Below are 21,027 nucleotides of genomic sequence, written 5' to 3'. Positions count from 1 at the left end.
AACTTGAGATGCAAATTATCCTCTGCTGCTCACATTGCTATTTTTAGCCCTTACAGTATGTGATCTCTCTCAAGGACAACAGGAATGTTCATAAACTATGCATAGGTCATGATGGTGCTTAATGGAGAAATAACCATTTGTTAACAGAGCATTAAATGTTTAAGAGTCCATTAGCATAAAACCTTTTTCTTTTTTTTTAAATTTGGGACTATTTTCTAATATGCCTCACGCCACGAACCAGATGAGTGTTGCGGTATTGAAATTCATAAAGGTGCCTAGTCTTTTTGACCCTACCAGAGTCTAGTAGGTGTTTCACCTAATTCTTTGGAAATGTCACATTTAATCACTCTACAATGACCAGTTAAACAGTCAGCTGTATCACCTCACGGGTCCTTTGCATAAACATTTAGAATAATTAGAGGCTGAATCACGTCATGGCCCTTTTATGAGTGGAGGTGGAGGGGGTATGCCGTTCCTTGCTGAAGAGGGGCCTCTGATCATTGCAAAGACAACTCTGCGTGAGCCACCTAAAAGAAGCCAAACGCGGCTGGGTCTTCCGTTTGCTTCTGTGTACAGAATTGCTGGCCATGATGTCAGATTTTACCTCTCTGTGTCTCAGCAAGGGAAGCAGAAAGAGGGTTGATAGGAACAGGAGGCAAAAAGAGAAAGAAGTGGGTGGTGTTGCTATCTAGAGCTTTGCCAATCAAGCTGAGAAGAGCTGCAAAGTATTAAGAGCCAAAATCTCTCCAAGCCAAATTCTCCCTACTCCCCATGGCCTGTTCAAGCAGGGCTCGGGTCCATGCCAGGAAAAATGGAGACGGGGCTGCCCAGTAGACCAGGAAAGGAGGTCAGCACAGGGGACCTCTCAGACCAGTTCAAAAATACAGCATTTCTTCCCACACCTTTCCTTCACAGAGCTGAGCTTTCTGACTGGGCTGCAATCTGTAATTTATAATGCTTGAATATGAAGACTAACTCCTGAATCTGCTGGGGTCAGAGCACCCCAAGTCTGCAGGTAAAACCCCAGCCTTGATTCTCCCGGGAATGCAATTTCAATGCTTTGGCCAGAGAACAGAATGAAATATTATAACAGAAACTTCGGTCCATTTTCTTTCCCCACAACACTTGAATCTCCATTTTACAAATACCTCTAGAGGCTTTGGATAGAGAGTATATTTGAAAGATCAATGATGATTGCAATAGTAGAGAAGAGAACAGGTCAAAAATTGGCATTTCCTTTTTAAATCAGACTAACTAGTGAAAGTCAACGATCTTAGATATTTTATTTGGTCTGTGCAGGAACCTTAGAGATGGCTGAGCTAACTCCTTTGTTTTGCAAATGAGGAAATTTATACAGGTTATATTACTTGCCCCAGGTAACAACACTAGTTGGTGGCAGAGCTGTTCTTGTTTCTGTATAGAAACCAAGTATACAAACTCCCTGGGGAGAAGTTTCATTATTAGTCTTATTTGTTATCAATAACAATCACAATAATAGCAATTACATTTCCACAACCAAACAGCTTGAGGTAATTTTGTATTTGAAATGAAAAATGATTAATACAAACCTAAGAAAGAAGAGAGTGATCATATATTAAATATATATATATGCATATATATATGTATAATACTAAAATCATAGAGTTGAAACTTTGGCGCTCACATTAACATTCTCAGGCTAAGCTGAGATGTGTTTTAATTAACATCATTGATATAATTATACACTCACATATATTTAACAAAGTTCAGCTACTTGCATTAATCATATTGACAAAATGAAGCATACTGCTGTATTGAGGGTGTTGGTAATTACATTATTCTTGGTCCTGATACATTGTAATATTTTGTATCAATTTGTATTTATCTTTTTACATTCAAATGCAAAACACCCTTCCTTATTGTTATGATGCTTTACAAATCAGAATATACTGTGTCAAAACATGCAACACTTAAAATTCAAAACACTGTGAGTTTAATAGACTTATTTATAACCCCGACTACTGCACAGACCTTTTCACATTTACTAAATTCTGTGTGTTTTAATTTGCCAACGTAGATCGGCTTTAAAATAAATTTCCAGGGTTTAATAGCCATTAAAAAAAGTAAAATGATTTTAACTACTTAATCACATTTTTATTTAGATGACCTCTGTAGGTGTGAAGTTAATACCTTACTGAAAGTGAGTGGGAGAAGGAAGGGCTAGTTCACATTACTGATGTTCACTGCAGAATTTCATTAAGGAATGATTTCCATTCTCTTCTCCTTTCTTTACATTTTTCCTATACTCTCATCCAGAAGCAAGTCTTATAAGATCCAACTGAACCTAGCATTTGACTACATTTGTGCCTTAGTTGGGCTTCCCTGGTAGCTTGGTTGGTAAAGAATCCACCTGCAATGCAGGAGACCCCTGTTTGATTCCTGGTCAGGAAGATCCACTGGAGAAGGGATAGGCTACCCACTCCAGTATTCTTGGACTTAGTCACAGGGGACACAGTGCCTTAGTAATGGGGACACAATGAAAATGATTAGAAAGTAGTTATCTGCTTCCTTTTTCTGTGATACCTATAAAGGGCTGATATTCCTATCAGGAATACTAAGAATTGGGGTGAAACTGGGAGATATAGTGTCTTCCACTATTCACCACACCTACTAATCCAAGTATATTTGTTATAGTGATTGCATATCAGGGCTTTTATTTTTTTAATTAATTTATTTTTAATTGGAGGATAATTGCTTTACAATATTGTGCTGGTTTTCTGTCCTATATCAACAGGAATCAGCCATCAGTATACATATGTCCCCTCCCTCGTGAACCTTCCTTCCACCTCCTATCCCGTCCCACCCATCTAGGTTGTCACAGCACATCTGATTGGAGCTCCCTGCATCATACTCAAGTTTCCACTGGCTATCAAATTTTTTTTTTTTTTTATTAGTTGGAGGCTAATTACTTCACAACATTTCAGTGGGTTTTGTCATACATTGATATGAATCAGCCATAGATTTACACGTATTCCCCATCCCAATCCCCCCTCCCACCTCCCTCTCCACCCGATTCCTCTGGGTCTTCCCAGTGCACCAGGCCCGAGCACTTGTCTCATGCATCCCACCTGGGCTGGTGATCTGTTTCACCATAGATGGCTATCAAATTTTAAGTAGGTTAATGTATATGTTTCAATGCTACTTTCTCAATTTGTTCCACCCTCTCCTTCCCCCACTGTGGGATTTTATTTTCTAGGGAAAAAAAAAGTAATTGCTTTAACTAAGATACTAAAAGTCTTCATTCTTTTGGGGACCCATTTTTGTAACATAGTGTTTTGTTTATAAAGTATTCTAAAGTCTTGGTAAAGAGAGAGCTCAAAGAAGCTCTGTGTTCCAAGATGCCTAGAAACATGTCTCCCCTGGATGCCTCACCTTGCCATCTATAATCTTACAATGTGTGAAACATTTATTGGGGAGGAGAGCTGGCATGCACCGTCTGCTGGGAAGAAATCAATAGGCATGTCTGGATTGGTATACTAGACTTGTCTCCACAGTGGCTTTGCAAGTTAACAATTAATCTGGGTTGCAATTACTAATGTCGTTTACACTCTGTGTATGTGCGTGTGTGTATACCCAAGTCAAATGTTTGGAAGTGAATATTGACGAGGTTGGTTACCATGGACCTACTCTATATTACTTGAAAAGCATCAGGCTTCTCTTCAAAGAAAACAGAGATGCCAGATAAGATGTATAAATGAAATACATGATTAAGAGTATTAATCCTATCGAATTTCAAGTGTTTTGCTATAATCTTGATACAAATTAGTTAGGCCTAGGAATGAAAAAAAAATGTATTTGAGGGTTTGGTGGATTACTATAACTCTGTTGGAAAATTGATTCTAAAAATACAAAGAGACAAATGATTGTAAAAATAAATTGTGAACTGTGTTTTCTTATTAATTTGTTCATTCATGCAGTAAATGTTTTGATGACCTACTATGTTTCAGGCTCTCTTATAGGCAGCACAGATAGAGTGGCGAACAACATGAATATAACTATTGGCTCTCATGGGGCTTATATTCTTTGGAAAGTAAAAATCAGTATTAGTCATTCATTGTTAGCAATTCCTAGGCTAAGTTTAGATTCATAAGTAGTGATAGTCTAGTAAGTATTCACACATTTGTGGATCGTACACTTTTCCAGTAACATGCATTCATTTTCTACACAGAGGCTCTTTATTGTTTTGCTTTTCTCTGACTGAATCCCAAGGATCTGCCCATCACTTTTGGACTCATCCAGCTGAGTTAGGGACTTTCTCCATTTCCAGGATCATGTTCCAAGAGTCCACAGAGGTTGAACTGAGCAGACAGTGCTGTGTTATTGCCTTCTCTTCAGCTTATTATCACCATGACCTCTAGATCTCTCTCAGTACCAGCTCTAAATAAATTTAAAACTTGAATCCTTGGGTGTCAGGCATTGAGAAAGAATGTGGAATTTGCACTTGACCTCATATCTTTTTGTTCCAAGTTTATACTCAGTACATTATAATAGACAAAACAAATCTCAAGGAATTTCTATCTCAGACTCATAGAGTTGATGAGGAATGATCCACGTAAATTAAAACATGTCAGCTGTCTTTATTGTAGGGGAAAGCTTGGCTTCCTGTGTGGAGTCCTGGGAATTGGGCTATTAGCCATTTTGAATTCACACGCCTGAATGCAGAGGCTTGGAATGGTATAGTTGTTTATTCAGAGCCCAGATTTGTGTTCTTACAGAGGTTAGTACCTCTTACAGAGGTTACTTTCATCTCTCTAACTAAATCAGGGCTCCACATGAGGAAATATGGATTGGCTTAGTGCTAAGCCAGTGCTAAAGGCTTAGTACTAAAGGCCCCTAATATTATTGACTCCATAGTCATGGTTCCAGTGTTTAGCCATATCTTCTGGTCTTAATAGCAGGTGAAATTTTCTTGAAAAAAAAAAAAGAGAGACAGAGATCCTTCTGGAATTCTTGATGAAAGCATTGAGATTTGTTATTATTCCTTCAAAGAAAAAAATCCCTCCAACAGATCTTCTCTTCCTGGACTTAAATTCTTTATAACGTGAAAGGCAAATGGGAAGGTAGAGTTGGGATTTTCCCTTATTGAGTTGTTGATTTATCTCTATGATTTCCTGAATCAGTAGCGAATCAGCTCATGTCCCTACCATCCACTGAATGTGGCACATGGGAAAACTGTAGCTCTGTTACTGCCATTCCTGGCTGTGATTTTTAACAAAAAAAAAAGACCATGTTTGTGGTGCAGGGACATGAACAACAGTCACAGTGCTAAACATAGAGTGTGTGCAGTTCTTTAACAAACGTACCTCCATTTCAGGCACATTAGATGGAGAGGGTTGGCTCTCTAGATTTTGAGATCTGAGTATCTTTGGGGAAAACTTTTGAATCAAGATTCAGCCACTATGATGCAAAGAATAAAATATATGTGGGTACTGAAAACAAAGGAATCACAGGAATCCTTTGTACAAGAATCATTACTCCTTCCTAGAAAGGAGATTTGCAGGTGGGAGGCTAGTCTGTGGTTTTTAATAAACAAGAGAACTTACTGGGTTGGCCAAAAGATTCATTGGTGTTGAACCCAATCATACAAGGCTTGTCTTGGGCAGTCAAAAAATGGGTAGATCTCCATACTTGCCCTCCAGAATCTTCAAAGTTTCTTAACTGGGCTCAGTCAAGTATTCAGCCCAGATGCTCTCAATAACACCTTGCTTTCTTAAGCCTGCATCCTTGGAGCCAGCTCCCACTGTGTAAATGGTGGGCGGAGATATATCCTAAAAACAATGGAGGGCTGAGAAGCCTCAAATTGCCTGGGTCCAGCTTGTGGGTCAACCAGAGGAAGTCATTTCGTCTTGAAGACTTCATCCAACAGAAGATGAAACAGAGAGGTTAAGTAACTTGCTCGAGGTCACACAGTTGGCTAGTGGAGGCTCTAGAATTCAAATTTAGGCACTAAGGCTAGCAGAGATAAAGATGACAGTCACAATGGCATGCATTACAGTCTCTCCTGATGAGAAATCTTCTAGGGAAATTGTGTAATACCAGGACTAAGCTTCTCAACCCTGGCTACTCATCAGATATCATCAAGATTTTTAAAATGTCCAATACCTTCTAGAGAGGGAATTGAAGCAAAAAGCAAATAATTTGAATTAAAGATATTTTTCTGCACTTTTGCATGCTGTGTTTATCCACCAAGGACAGTTTATTGGTGATGTACCACTGCTTTGGAACTGCAGTTGTGTTCAAGGCTGATCATGTTCTGACCTAAAGGAGCTTCTGTAACTGCAGACCACATGTACACAGAATTACACAAATTACTCAGAAGAAGTCTAGGTTGTTATGTCAGTGTTTAATAGAAGGATCTAATGGCGTCTGAAAATCAGAGAAAGCTTCCTGGAGGAAGTGACATTTGGGCTGACACTTGGAAAGATGCGTTATTCTTTATTATATGTTGATTAAAGTAACATAATTCCAGGAATACAAAGTCTCTTTTAGGGCAATGCAAAAGAACGTTCAAATTACTGCACAGCTACGCTCATCTCACATGCTAGCAAAGTAATGCTCAAAATTCTCCAAGCTAGGCTTCAACAGTATGTGAACTGTGAACTTCCAAATGTTCAAGTTGGATTTAGAAAAGGCAGAGGAGCCAGAGATCAAACTGCCAACATCCGTCGGATCATCAAAAAAGCAAGACAGTTCCAGAAAAACATCTACTTCTGCTTTATTGACACCTAAGCCTTTGACTGTGTGGATCACAACAAACTGTGGAAAATTCTTCAAGAGATGGGAGTACCAGACCACCTGACCTGCTTCCTGAGAAATCTGTATGCAGGTCAGGCAGCAACAGTTAGAACTGGACATGGAATAACAGACTTTCCAAATCAGGAAAGGAGTATGTCAAGGCTGTATATTGTCACCCTGGTTATTTAACTTATATGCAAAGTACATCATGAGAAAAGCTGGGCTGGAAGAAGCACAAGCTGGAAACAAGATTGCCGGGAGAAATATCAATAACCTCAGATATGCAGAAGACACCACCCTTATGGCAGAAAGTGAAGAGGAACTAAAAAGCTTCTTGATGAAAGTGAAGGAGGAGAGTGAAAAGTTAGCTTAAAACTCAGCATTCAGAAAACTAAGATCATGGCATCTGGTTCCATCACTTCATGGGAAATAGATGGGGAAACAGTGGAAACAGTGACAGACTTTATTTTTCTGTGCTCCAAAATCAGTGCAGATGGTGATTGCAGCCATGAAATTAAAAGACGCTTACTCCTTGGAAGGAAAGTTATGACCAACCTGGATAGCATACTTAAAAGCAGAGACATTACTTTGCCAACAAAGGTCCATCTAGTCAAGTCTATGGTTTTTCCAGTAGTCATGTATGGATGTGAGAGTTGGACGGTGAAGAAAGCTGAGTGCCGAAGAATTGATGCTTTTGAACTGTGGTGTTGGAGAAGACTCTGGAGAGTTCCTTGGACTGCAAGGAGATCCAACCAGTCCATCCTAAAGGAGATCAGTCCTGGGTGTTCATTGGAAGGACTGATGTTGAAGCTGAAACTCCAATACTTCGGCCACCTCATGTGAAGACTTGACTCATTGGAAAAGACCCTAATGCTAGGAAGGACTGGGGGCAGGAGAAGGGAATGACAGAGGATGAGATGGCTGGATGGCATCACTGACTCGATGGACATGGGTTTGGGTAGACTCAAGGAGTTGGTGATGGACAGGGAGGCCTGGCGTGCTGCGATTCATGGGGTCACAAAGAGTCAGACATGACTGAGCGACTGAACTAACTGACTGAACTGACATCATGAGAAATGCCAGACTGGATGAAGCACAAGCTGGAATCAAGATTGCTGGGAGAAATATCAACAATTCAGATATGCAGATGACAGCACCCTTATGGCAGAAAGTGAAGAAGAACTAAACAGCCTCTTGATGAAAGTGAAAGAGGAGACTGAAAAAGTTGGCTTAAAACTCAGCATTCAGAAAACTAAAATCATGGCATCCAGTTCCATCACTTCATGGCAAATAGATGGGGAAATAATGGAAACAGTGACAGACTTTTTATTTAGAGCTCCAACATCACTGCAGATGGTGACAGCAGCCATGAAATTAAAAGGCACTTATTCCTGGGAAGAAAAGCTATGACCAACCTAGACAGCATATTAAAAAACAGAGACATTACTATGCCCACAAAGGTCTGTCTAGTCAAAGCGATAATTTTTCCAGTAGTCATGTTGGATGTGAGAGTTGGACTATAAAGAAGGCTGAATGACAAAGAATTTATGCTTTTGAACTGTGGTGTTGGAGGAGACTCTTGAGAGACCCTGGGACAGCAAGGCGATCCAACCAGTCCATCCTAAAGGAAATCAGTCCTGAATATTCATTGGAAGGACTAATGTTGAAGCTGAAACTCCAATACTTTGGCCACCTGATGCGAAGAACTGACTCATTTGAAAAGACCCTGATGCTGGGAAAGATTGAAGGTGGGAGGAATAGAGGATGACAGAGGATGAGATGGTTGGATGGCATCACCGACTCGATGGCCATGAGTTTGAGTAAGCTCCAGGAGTCAGTGATGGATAGGGAAGTCTTCCATGCTGCAGTCCATGGGGTCTCAGAGTTGGATATGACTAAGCGACTCAACTGAACTGAAAATAAATATGCTCAAAGTCAAGCTGGATGTGCTAATGTATACTTTGGGCTAAAAGTTAATAATAATTGTTGGAATCAAAATAAGTATTATAGTGTAAGGCATACTTAGAATTTTCCCTGTCTCTGCCTCTGTTCACTCTTATCCAAAGGAGAATATGTGAATGTCACCCATCTACTTCTTGAAGTGGAGGACAAAGTTTCCAGTTAGCAGAATTTTGTTAGCATTGTTTTCAGGAAGATGCTGGAAAATTATCCGTGTTCCTGTAAACACTGTGTCTACCATCACCCTCATTTAGGCCCCTGAATGAGCTTCTAGATTCTAATTGGTCTTCTTAACACTGATTTTCTTCCCTAGTGAATCCATTCACCATGTACTACTGGAGTGAGCTCCCTGAAAAACAAATCTGATGGTGACACATCTGATGATGCTACTGTTTCTTAAACCATAACATAGTCAATAACCCCACTACTTGGTATATACCCTGAGGAAACCAAAACAGAAAGAGACACATGTACCCCAGTGTTCATCACAGCCCTATTTACAATAGCTAGGACATAGGAGGAACCTAGGTGTCCATCAACAGATGAATGGATGAAGAAATTGTGGTACATATATATAATGGAATGTTACTCAGCCGTAAAAAGCAATAGATTTGAATTGGTTCTAATGAGGTGGATGAACCTAGAACCTGTTTTACAGAGTGAAGTAAGAAAGAGAAAGACAAATATCATATATTAATTAAGGCATATATATGAAATCTAGAAAGATGGTACTGATGAATCTAACTGAAGGGCAGCAATGGAAACAGATATAGAGAACAGACTTATGAACACAGGAGGAGAAGGAGAGGGTGGGATGAACTGAGAGAGTAGCATTGAAATATTTACATTACCATATGTAAAATAGATAGCCAGTAGAAATTTGCTCTGTGATGCAGGGAGCTCAAATTAGGTACTCTGTGCCAACCTAGAAGGGTGGGATGGGGTGGGAGGGAGGTTCAAGAGGGAGCGGACACGTGTATTCCTATGGCTGATTCATGCTGATGTAAGGCAGAAACCAACACAGTATTGTAAAGCAACTGTCATCCAATTAAAAATATTTTTTAAAGTGTAAAAAAAAAAACCACGCACACATACACAAGCCCTTCATGATCAGCCTCTTTCCTCGACCTTGTCTTTGCAGTCAACTCAAAACACCCTTGATGGAGAAGGAAATGGCAACCCACTCCAGTATTCTTGCCTGGAAAAGTCCATGGACAGAGGAGTCTGGCGGGCTGAAGTCCATGGGATTACATGACTGAGCATGTGTGCACAAGGGTGGAGGGAAATGGGTTGGTAGCAATAAAGTGGTAGAACTAAAAAAAAAAAAAAAAAAAAAAAAACACCCTTGAGCCGCAGATACTGTGAACAGTTTCTAGAGAAGACCACACTCTCTCACACTCCTGTGCCTTCTCATTTACTGTCTCATCTACCTGAAGTAGTTTCTCAGCCTTCAACCTCTACCATGCTAACCCTTACTTATTCTTAAATATTCAGGTCTACCTTCAGCTTCTTCAGGAAATCATTTCTTATTGCCCCGGTCTCAGCAAGATTTCTGTCCTACACATTCTCATTGCACCTGGCATGTCTCTCTCATAGACTTATCTAACACCATCAAATTGATGCCACTAGCCATGTGTGGATATTTAAATTTACAATGTAAACTGTCATTGCTACTGTGGGAAACAGTATGGTGGTTCCTCAAGAAATTAAAAATAGAGCTACCATATGATCCAGCAATCCCACTTCTGGGTTCATATCTCAAGGATACAAAGTTATTACCTCAAAGAGAAAGCTGTACTTCCAGTTCCTTGCAGCATCACTCACAACAGTCAAGATTTGGAAACAATCTAAGTGTTATTCAAAAGATGAATTATATATTTGATACATATGAATATTGTTCAGCCTTATAAAAGAAGAAAATCTTGTCATTTTCAACAACATGAATGAACCATATGAATGGACATTATAAATAAGTGACATAAGCCAGACTGAGAAAGACAAACATAGTATCCCTTGTATGTGAAATCTTAAAAAAAAAAAAGAAAGTCAAATTCAAAGAAACAGAGAGTAGAAAAGTAATTGCTAGGGACAGGGGTTTGGGGAAAAAATAGAGAAGATGGTAAAACATTACAAACATTTAGTTATATGATGATTAATGTCTGAGGACCTAATGTATAACTTGGTGACTATAGTTGATAGTCCTGTATGTATAACTAAAATTTGCTAAGAGAGTAGAATGTCAATATTCTCATAAAAAAATTAAAGTATGTGAGGTGATGTGGTAATTAACTCAATGGGTTGAATCCTTTCACCATATATATATATATATATATACACATATATACATATATATACACACATAGATACACACACACACATATATATGTCAAATCATCACATTCTACACTTTAAATGTCTTACAGTTTTATTTTTCAATTATACTGAGTTGGCCAAAAAGTTCCGTCAGGTTTGTAACATCTTAGAGAAAAACCCAGAGGGACTTTTTGGCCAACTCAATAACTCAGTAAAGCTGAAAAATAAATTTACAATAATTAAAGTTAAATAAAAATACATTTTCTCAGTCACACTAGAGCCACTTTAAATACTTAATAGCATGGGTGATTAGGGGTCACCATGCTGAACATCACCATTGCAAAACCTTTTCACAATTACAGAAAATTGTACTGGACAATGCTGTTACCTTACTCTTTGGTTTTGAACATCTTGGGGTCATATGTTCCACAGTGCTTTGAGCAATGCTCAATAGATTGGTTTGCTGGGAAAAAAAATAGTGAATGTTATGATCTGAGTTTCATATCTGTTCTGTTCTTTCAGATAAGCAATCAAAATATATTTTTTAATTTAACAAAACACATTTTGAACAAAGGGGCCTCCGAAGAGGGAGGAGGAAAAGAAGGGCAGTGCTCCTGGTCTGTCTCTTGTCTTAAGCTCTGGGAAGGGTCAGGCTTCCATCATGTCCCACTGATAGGAAGGAAGGCAAATATAAGTTTAGAGTCTCATTCTGGGAAACTGTCCATTTGACAATTTTTTCTGGGTTGGGTGTGAAAAATGATAGCAGGTATAAATATTGCTCACAGAAACAGGTTATATCGTTTCTCTAGCAAATAAAGTCCACTAGACCATGTCACTTTTGATTTTTAGACAATATTAGTGGTAGCTTTAATGTTTAGTTTTAATTGCTATGGGGAGTGAATTTCAGCTTAAAGTGGTAAGAGGAGATATTAGGGTGATTTAAGTCACGTTTGATCCTTGGAAGAAAAGTTATGACCAAACTGGCCAGCATATTAAAAAGCAGACACGTTACTTTGCCAACAAAGGTCCATCTAGTCAAAGCTATGGTTTTTCCAGTAGTCATGTATGGATGTGAGAGTTGGACTATAAAGAAAGCTGAGCGCCAAAAAATTGGTGCTTTTGAACTGTGGTGTTGGAGAAGATTCTTGAGAGTCCCTGGGGCAGCAAGAGGATCCAACTAGTCCATCCTAAAGGAAATCAGTCCTGAATATTCATTGGAAGGACTGATGCTGAAGCTGAAATTCCAATACTTTGGCCACCTAATGCAAAGAATTGACTCATTGGAAAAGACCCTGATGCTGGGAAAGATTGAAGGCAGGAGGAAAGGGGGATGACAGAGGATGAGATGGTTGGATGGGTTCATTGACTCAATGGACATGAGTTTGAGTAAACTCTGGAAATTAGCGATGGAAAGGGAGGCCTGGCGTGCTGCAGTCTATAGGGTCGCAAACAGTCTGACACGATTTAGCCACTGAACTGAACTGAAGTCATTTGCCAGCCATTGACCGTGCGATTAGCCACTTTAAAGATGCTCCTTTCAGCATGGACTGTTTTCTAAGTTTATAAGATGATTAGAAGCAATGCCCAGATCCGGGAGGATCAGGTATAATGAGCAAGGAAAATATGTTCTCCTCCAAAAAAACAAATAAGACCCTGGGCCCTAAAACTTGTCAATAAAAAAGAGGCTGATGCTGAAAAGAAGGAAACAAGAAAGAATAAAAGGAAGTTGTTTTTGTTGTTGCTTCTGTTTGGTTTTCTGAATGCAACTGCACTGTATGGTCTCCTAATTCTACAGTTAGTTTGTGGCAAATATTCAATGATCCTGTTTCCATCCTTTTCAAAGTTGGATATGCTTATAAGCCGTATTGGTTCTCTCAAATCTCCATTGTAGGCAGGCCAGTGGTAATTGGTGCAGCTTCCAAATTTTGAAATAAGCCCAGGAATAACTCCTACATTTAAATGACCCATAATTACTAGCAGATTTAGGGCTTCCCTGGTGATTCAGCTGGCAAAGAATCTGCCTCCAATGTGGGAGGCCTGGGTTTGATCCCTGGGTCGGGAAGATTCCTCTGGATGAAGGAAACGGTTACCCACTCCAGTATTCTGGCCTGTATAATTTCATGGACTATTTAGTCCATGGGTCACCAAGAGTCAGACACAACTGTGTGACTTTCACTTTCAGTTAGCTGAATTTATGTGATTTAATACTTCAGATTTAGTTTAAGATTTAATAGTTGGTCTCCACTATCTTGGGACTTTCCAGATGATGCAGTGGTAAAGAATCCACCTGCCAATACAGGAGACACAGGATACACAGGTACAATCACCAGGTCAGGAAGATCCCCTGAGGAGGAAATGGCAATCCAGTCCAGTATTCTTGCCTGGAAAATTCCATGGACAGAGGAGCTAGGTGGGGCTACAATCCATGGGATCTTAAAGAGTCAGACATGACTGAGCACATACACACACACTCCACTATCTCTGTTCCTCCTCCATTGATTTTGGATGGCAATTTGCTTAGTTAAAAGAAAAAGATTGTATTGTGTTTATAGTTCTGGAAGTAACCATTTGACAATATGACCAAGCTTCTACTCATACCATAGTTGAGTTAACTTAAGGACGTCCAATCCTAGAAACTGGGAATTTTCTAATTTGAAAATTAACAATAACACAAGGGAAAAGAAAAACCATCCTTCACCCCCACCACCCCAAACAATTGTTGTTTGTGTCTATAATTTTCCAGTATCTGTCTACACATATACATATCTTATCAATTGTATTCACATACTACTTTGTATTTGTATTTTTTTCTCTCTTAAGATTACATTTCAAGCATTTAAAAACTTCAATTTTGGAAAAATGATAACTCTGATATCATTCTGCAGTTGTTGGAAGAGGCATTTACTGCCTCAGGAATCCCAACAAATCATTTCAGTCTCCTGTCAGTCTCCAATGACACCATTTAGGAAGAAGTGGAGGTAAGAAATAAAAAATAATGTAACCCTGTGAGGGAAGAAGACGCAGAGTTGCTGAATGCTGTTGTCTGACAAGACATCTCTAGAGAGACTAGGATGAAAACCGCACAAATTACTGAAAGCAATTTAAGGAACTGGAGACCCCTCAAGTGTGGAAAAGGAAGGTGTAAAGGATTGTGGTCTGGAGGAATCTGTTCTTTTTCACAAGAACATGTGGTAAAGATGGCTAGCTAAGTGAGTTTGTATATTTGCAAAAGAATGACTTCTTAATCTGAGAAAGAAGGGTCAGGCCAGTCACACTGCAGGGGGTGGGACAGGGGTGAGTGCAGAGTTTGTCTTGCACAGTTGCAGGCTTTTGTGGCAGGGTCCTTCCATCCCTGCCTTTATCAGACATTGTCCTTGCCTTGACCTTGCAAAAAGGGTCTTTACATTATCTGCAGCTGTCTGAGCCATGCAGCTCCTGAAATACTGTGTCTTTGTAAAAAGGCGCTGCTGCCCGACATAGTAACATAGCAAGCACACATGTATTCTTTGTACGCAAGCAGTCTCCTCAGTGCAAGGGGTACAAAGAAGACACATTTTCCACCTGTTTCTACTCTTCTGCCACACTTAGGTTTTTGTTTTTGTTTTTTTACTTAGGATGTGGCTCTTGAAAAGAGTGAGATTCAGGTTTACCATACAATTGGTTGATGGAGAGAAAGCACTCAGAATTTAACTCATCTTTTGCCTTGGTGACTTAGATCTCAGTATGTGTGTGTGTGCTACTTGCTTCGGTCATGTCCAACTTTATCACTCTGTGGACTGTAGCCCACCAGGCTCCTCTGTCCATGGGATTCTCCAGGCAAGAATACTGGAGAAGGTTGCCATGCCCCCCTCCAGGGAATCTTCCTGACCCAGGGATCGAACCCACGTCTCTTATGTCTCCTGCATGAGCAGGCAAGTTCTTTACCACTAGCACTGCCTGGGAAGCCCAAACCTCAGTATACTTAAACTCAAGTTTTGTTCTTCTAATTAATGGGTTGGAGTGAGAGAGGAGAAATGAAAAGAGTGAGCCCCACCCTCTTCTCGATATCTTGTGTGTCCCTGGCACATCTGATTTGTTTATAGAAGGGTGTCGTCAATGCTGGTAAGAATTATCAGTGGCTTGAATCCTCAGAAAAGACCCGAGGGTGATTTTCTCATAATTTCAGCTCCGGGTTATGCCACATTCTCTTTGTGTGCCCTTGACATTTTTGGTTCTCAGTTTCCTTTTTTAAAATAAGAGGGATGGACTTTATAGATGTCATCAAGGTTCCTTCTACTTCTAACACTTTACAATTCTATGACTTATTTATGGTTGGCCCTGCACAGTGTAGGTGATGACACAGGTAGAAGCTAATCAGAGGAGGGGGAAGAGGTAAAATTTATCAAGGGCTTCCAGTGTGCTGAGCATGGGGTTGAGCACTGCATCTATGTGATATTCTTTCATCCCCAGCTATGGGGTAAAAAAGTCCTACTCCCAATATAAGATGAAGAAACGGGTCAAAGATAAATAAGTGGCTTTCAAGCCAGCGTGCTACATAATCAGAGGACCACAACTTTCTTTGACTCCCAAGTCCAGCCCCTTTCTAATTCTGCTTCATCACTACCCTCCTAGCCACAGTTATGCACAGGGCCTGGGCTGTCTCCCCTCTGGCCTGACCCTCTTATCTGAGGGTGTCACAAGAGGTCATGGAGAGGACTCGACCACCAATTAACCTGAGCTGGGCCCTGGCTATAGGAGGCTCCACACTCCTCCCTGTCCTTGGAAAGTCGAAGAACTCTCTGTTCATCATTCCCACAGTGGGAGACCATTGCAAGGATGCAGCCATAAGACAGCAAGGTGCTATGAAGATCATCTTGACTGACTACTCGACCGAACCCAGTTAAGGCCCCTTTATGACCTTTAAAAAATATATATTGGAGTATAACTGCTTTATCATGCTGTGTTATTTTCTGTTGTACAGCAAAGTGAATCAGCTACATGTATACATATATCCCCTCTGTTTTGGATTTTCTTCCCATCTAGGTCACCACTTGAGTACAGTTCCCTGTGCTGTATAGTAGGTTCTCATTAGTTATCTATTTTATGCATAGCATCAATAGTGTATATATATCGATCACAGTGTCCCAATCCCTCCCACACCGCCCCTTAGTATCCATACGTTCGTTTTCTATGTCTGTATCTCTGTTTTTAGTTTGTAAATAAGATCATCTGTACCAATTTTTTCAGATTCCACATACAAACATTAGTATATGATACTGGTTTTTCTCTTTCTGACTTACTTCACTCTTTGAACTTTTAAGATTTCGCTGGGTGGGTGCAGAGATCTACTTGTCCTGTGGCTTCTCTGAGATAAACCATCCAGCAGTCCTGTCTCTTGTTAAAGCTCCACCTACCAGTCTGCAGTTCTCGCGAGAAGGAACTCCCAAACATGGCTACCGCCAGTGTCTGTGTTTCTGGAAGGAGCTGCAGGCGACCCCACACCACCTCTCCAGGAGCCTCTCCAAGACCCACAGGTAGGCCTGGCCCACGCTCTTACCAAATTACTGCTTCCATGTGAGACTTTGTTTGCGCCCTCTAAGAGTGAAGCCTCTGTTTTTTTTCAGTCCTGGGGGCTGGCTCCTGCAATAAAGGCCTGCTAGGCCTCAAAGCCAAATGCTCTGGGGGCTGATCTTACTGGTGCTGGACCTCCGGGCTGGGGAGCCTGATGGGAGGCTCTGAACTTTCACTCCTGTGGCAGACCTTCCGGAGGATGTAATTACCTTCCCGTTTGTAGGTCGCTCACCCGTTGGTGTGGGATTTGAGAATACTGGGTGTCTGTTCCTCCTACCCGTGTCTGCTTGTGGTTTCTTGTGGTTCCTGCCTTTGGTGGTCAGAGATCTTTTCTGGTGGGTTCCAGGTTTTGTTTTTTTGTTTGGTTTTTTTGATTGCTTTCTGCGGATAGTTGTGATTTCGGCGTGCCTGTGAAAGCAGGCAAACTCGGGGTTCCACTACTATGTTATCCTGAAAGTGAAAGTCACTCAGTCGTGTCTGACTCTTTGCGACCCCATGGACTATACAGTCCATGGAATTCTCTAGGCCAGAATACTGGAGTGGGTAGCCGTTCCCTTCTCCAGGGGATCTTTCCTACCCAGGGACTGAACCCAGGCCTCCCACGTTGCAAGCAGATTCTTTTACCAGTTGAGCCACCAGGGAAACCCCTATATTATCTTGGCCACTCCAAAAAAAAAAAAAAAAACTTTTTGGCTTATTTTTCTTATTGTCTTCTATTTGTTTGCTTATTTGTTTTTTAATTCATGGCCTTATTTCCTGAAATTTTTATCTAGAAAATTCAAGAATATGTTTAAAAAATACAAAAAAAAAAATGAACCTAAAATCCCACTACCTGGAGATACACACTGGTAATACTTCAACCACAGTCTCTTCAGATATCTCTATATACTTTGAAATGTGAAGCACTTACTCACCTACACATGCATACTACTCACAACTGCATGTTAAGTGAGATAGTTCCTATTATATATTTGGAGTGAAGTCCCAGTGATGCTGAAAACGTAGGCAAACAAGTAGCATGTTAATTAATTTAACACATTAACAGGTGTTAAGCATATTGGCAAATTATCAGTTAGAAGACATGGTCCCCTCTCAGAGACCAGATCACCACTCTTGGATCAGGCATTCATTCTCCCAAACTCTGATTTTTCACAACCTGAATGACTCTCCACAACTTATATTTGGCTAAACAAAGCTGTTACTTCCTCCCTCCCAGAAGTGACCCTTGTCTACTTACTAATTAAGGAAGGGTTTAAAAGGACCAGCCTTCTTATTAAATACCTTAATTTGAGACAACTCTAAATGGCCTTCTCAGCTTCAGAGCTCTGCACAGGATCTGTTGAAACCCTTGTTGTGGCTCCATTAGAACTAAACCTCTCTCTGTCCCAAACCCCGTTTTCTTTACCCTGCCACTCATGTTGAAATCTATCCCATAATCCTGTATGCTAATCTTCCTGTAAGAGTCTGCTTCCCAGGGAATTCTATTTCAATGATAACAAACTGTTCCTGCAAACCACTCTAAGAGAATACTCAACCCTTGGGGTCTGGGACCCAGGTGGGGTGAGTATAGGGATTCCTAAGTTATAAATGGCTTTCCTGGCGGCTAAGTTGTAAAGAATCCTCCTGCCAATGCAGGAGACATGGGTTGGATTCCTGGGTCGGGAAGCCTCCCTGGAGAAGTAAATGGTGACCCACTTCAGTATTCTTGCCTGGAAAATCCCATGGACAGAGGAGCCTGGCAGGCTGTAGTTTACAGGGTCACAAAGAATTGGACACAACTTAGAGACTGAACAAGAACAGCGACAGCAAACCAGGCTGCACCAGTGCCTCTTCACTGTCTCTCCTTGCTCTCCCTGTGTGGGGGCCACTTTCAGGTCTGCCCCCACCTCCGGAAACTGCCAAGGTTTTGAACCAACAGAGGCAGAAGGTGGAGAACAGAATACTGGTCATGGGAACAAGCTTTCGAATCAATATCTAGTTTGGAAAGAGATCAGAGGGACAACTTTGAATGATCTTTGTGCTTTAGTTTTATTAAATGGAAAGCATAAAAATGACATTGAAGGTAGTATTAATAGTGAGAATCTCATAATCCTGTCATCTGAAAGGAGCCATTTTAATTATTGCATGTTTTACACATACATACCTATTGCATATATTTACAGTTATAGTCTACATGTTGCCTTTGCTGTTAAAAGTTAATATTCTTTAATAAATGTTTTGAGGGGTGCTTTAGCTGTTGTCCTTTGTCACGTTCTACCTCTTATCTCCTCTGCCTAACATATGCAGAACATATGGCCAAGAATAAAATGGCTCGAAACCAAATGACGATTTTCTAATAAATTTCTATTTGGAATATGTCAAAATCTGAACATATTGATTCTATAAATTAAAACATATTCTGTGGAAATTAGATTTCTGTAATTAGATTATGCATACACACAAACACGCACACATCTTTTTCTTTTCAAATAAGGCATTTGTGGTTGATTCACTTTGCCAATAAGTGCACCTTTGAGTCATTGATCACACATGTTAGCATAATGTGACATCTAAAAATTTCATTAATTTGAAAAGAAATTGCTACATTTTAGCTCTGTTTGCCATATATAAAAGTACAGTATAATAAGAGGGAAGAGATAGGGAGTTTGAGATGGACATGTGCACACTGCTATATTTAAAATAAGTAACCAATAAAGTCCTACTCTATAGCACAGGGAACTCTGCTATGTGTTACATGGCAGCTTGGATAGGAGGGGAGTTTGGAGGAGAATGGAGACATGCACATGCATGACTGAGTTCCTTTGCTGCCCACCTGAAACTATTAATATCACAACATTGTTAATTGGCTATACTCTAATATAAAATAAAAACCTTTTTTAAAAAGTACATTATATACCCCCCCAAAATGTGGAAGGCAAAGGCCTCAGTTAGTCTCATTCTAATTAGAAGAAATGAGAATTATACAGGAGGAAACCCAGGCATCGTTATGGACTGTTACGAGTTTGTCATATTAATTTGATGGCAGTATTTTGTGTAGAATGAGAGGGATAAACATCACACACGGACCACTTTGATGTGTCTCATTGCCCTGACTGACCTAGGTCTGCAAGATAATCAGTTCTAAAAGCTTATAATCTGGGGACTCTCTCATTTATCCCCAGAGAATTAGCAGAATGAGGTGATCTGAGTGACACCGAGACTGTGTCTCGCCGCTGGCCATTAGGTTTGCTACCCCAGACACCCAGAAAGCTCAGACACTTAGAGTTTTGCCCTTGACTTTATTGACTAAGGTCCCTTGTTTTATAACTTATTTGTTGCAGATTGAACTTGCTTGCAGGCAGATTCTTTACCAACTGAGCTATGAGGGAAGCCCTCATTGTTCTGTTCGGAGAAGGCAATGGCAACCCTCTCCAGTACTCTTGCCTGGAAAATCCCATGGACGGAGGGGCCTGGTGGGCTGCAGTCCATGGGGTCGCTAAGAGTCGGACACGACTGAGCGACTTCACTTTCACTTTTCACTTTCATGCATTGGAGAAGGAAATGGCAACCCTACTCCAGTGTTCTTGCCTGGAGAATTCCAGGGACAGCGGAGCCTGGTGGGCTGCCGTCTATGGGGTCGCAGAGAGTCGGACACGACTGAAGCGACTTAGCAGCAGCAGCAGCATTGTTCTGTTAGAACATTTATAATCATACTTCTCTTTAACTAGGCAGTCTGATGACCACAAATGGTTTTTAGGTTGTGGACAGTCACTGGAGAGCTGAAAAGGATGGACAAGGACCTTCAAGGACTGTACAGAACAGGAAAATCTGCTCAATATTATGGCAGCCCGGATGGGAGAGGAGTTTGGCGGAGAATGGATACATGTATATGTATGGCTGAGACCCTTGGATGTCTGCCTGAAAATATCATGACATTGTTAATCGGCTATACTCCAATATAAAATAAAAGTTAAAAAAAAAAAGATGGCGGACTGACAAGGTGAGTCTGCTCCGGAGCTATCTCTCTTCAGCCCCTGCGTGGGGCAGCTGATATGATCCCAGGTGCTCCTATTAACCTGTGTTCTCTGTGGGTGTGGAAATAGGGCTCTCCAGGCAGGCAGGAGTGTCTGCTGCCCACATGACCTAGGCCAGCCCTGCCTGATTTATCCAGGAAACAGCTGGCCCCCATTAGGGCACTGATCAGCATAAATAGGCCCTAATGAAGGTGAGCCCTTGACACCATAGCTGGTTAATTTCTGAGCACTGGCCAACACTTCACAGTGCTGAGCTGTGTGAGAAAGCTCTTCTTCCAGAAGCCACAGGCCCCAGAAGCTCTGACTGGATGGGTGACAGTTGGGTGGATAAACCCAATTGGCCTTGACTCCACTCCCTGTTCAGGACTGCTTTGTCCTGAGCTGCTAAATTTCTTCTCTCTCCTCTCCTAGGAGAGGA

At 40.8% G+C, this 21,027-nt stretch overlaps 1 long non-coding RNA gene across 1 annotated transcript; it reads left to right on the top strand.

Moving 5' to 3' along the window:
- Positions 1-896: 896 nt before the first annotated feature.
- LOC122704888 lies at positions 897-20,579 on the top strand. Its single transcript, XR_006343973.1, has 3 exons — positions 897-1,015; positions 16,430-16,559; positions 20,333-20,579. It is a non-coding gene; the product is annotated as an uncharacterized LOC122704888 (long non-coding RNA).
- The last annotated feature ends 448 nt before the right edge of the window (positions 20,580-21,027 follow it).

Source organism: Cervus elaphus, chromosome 2 (genome assembly GCF_910594005.1).
Source record: "Cervus elaphus chromosome 2, mCerEla1.1, whole genome shotgun sequence".
Taxonomy (NCBI): domain Eukaryota; kingdom Metazoa; phylum Chordata; class Mammalia; order Artiodactyla; family Cervidae; genus Cervus; species Cervus elaphus.
This window is presented reverse-complemented; position numbering and strand designations above follow the sequence as displayed.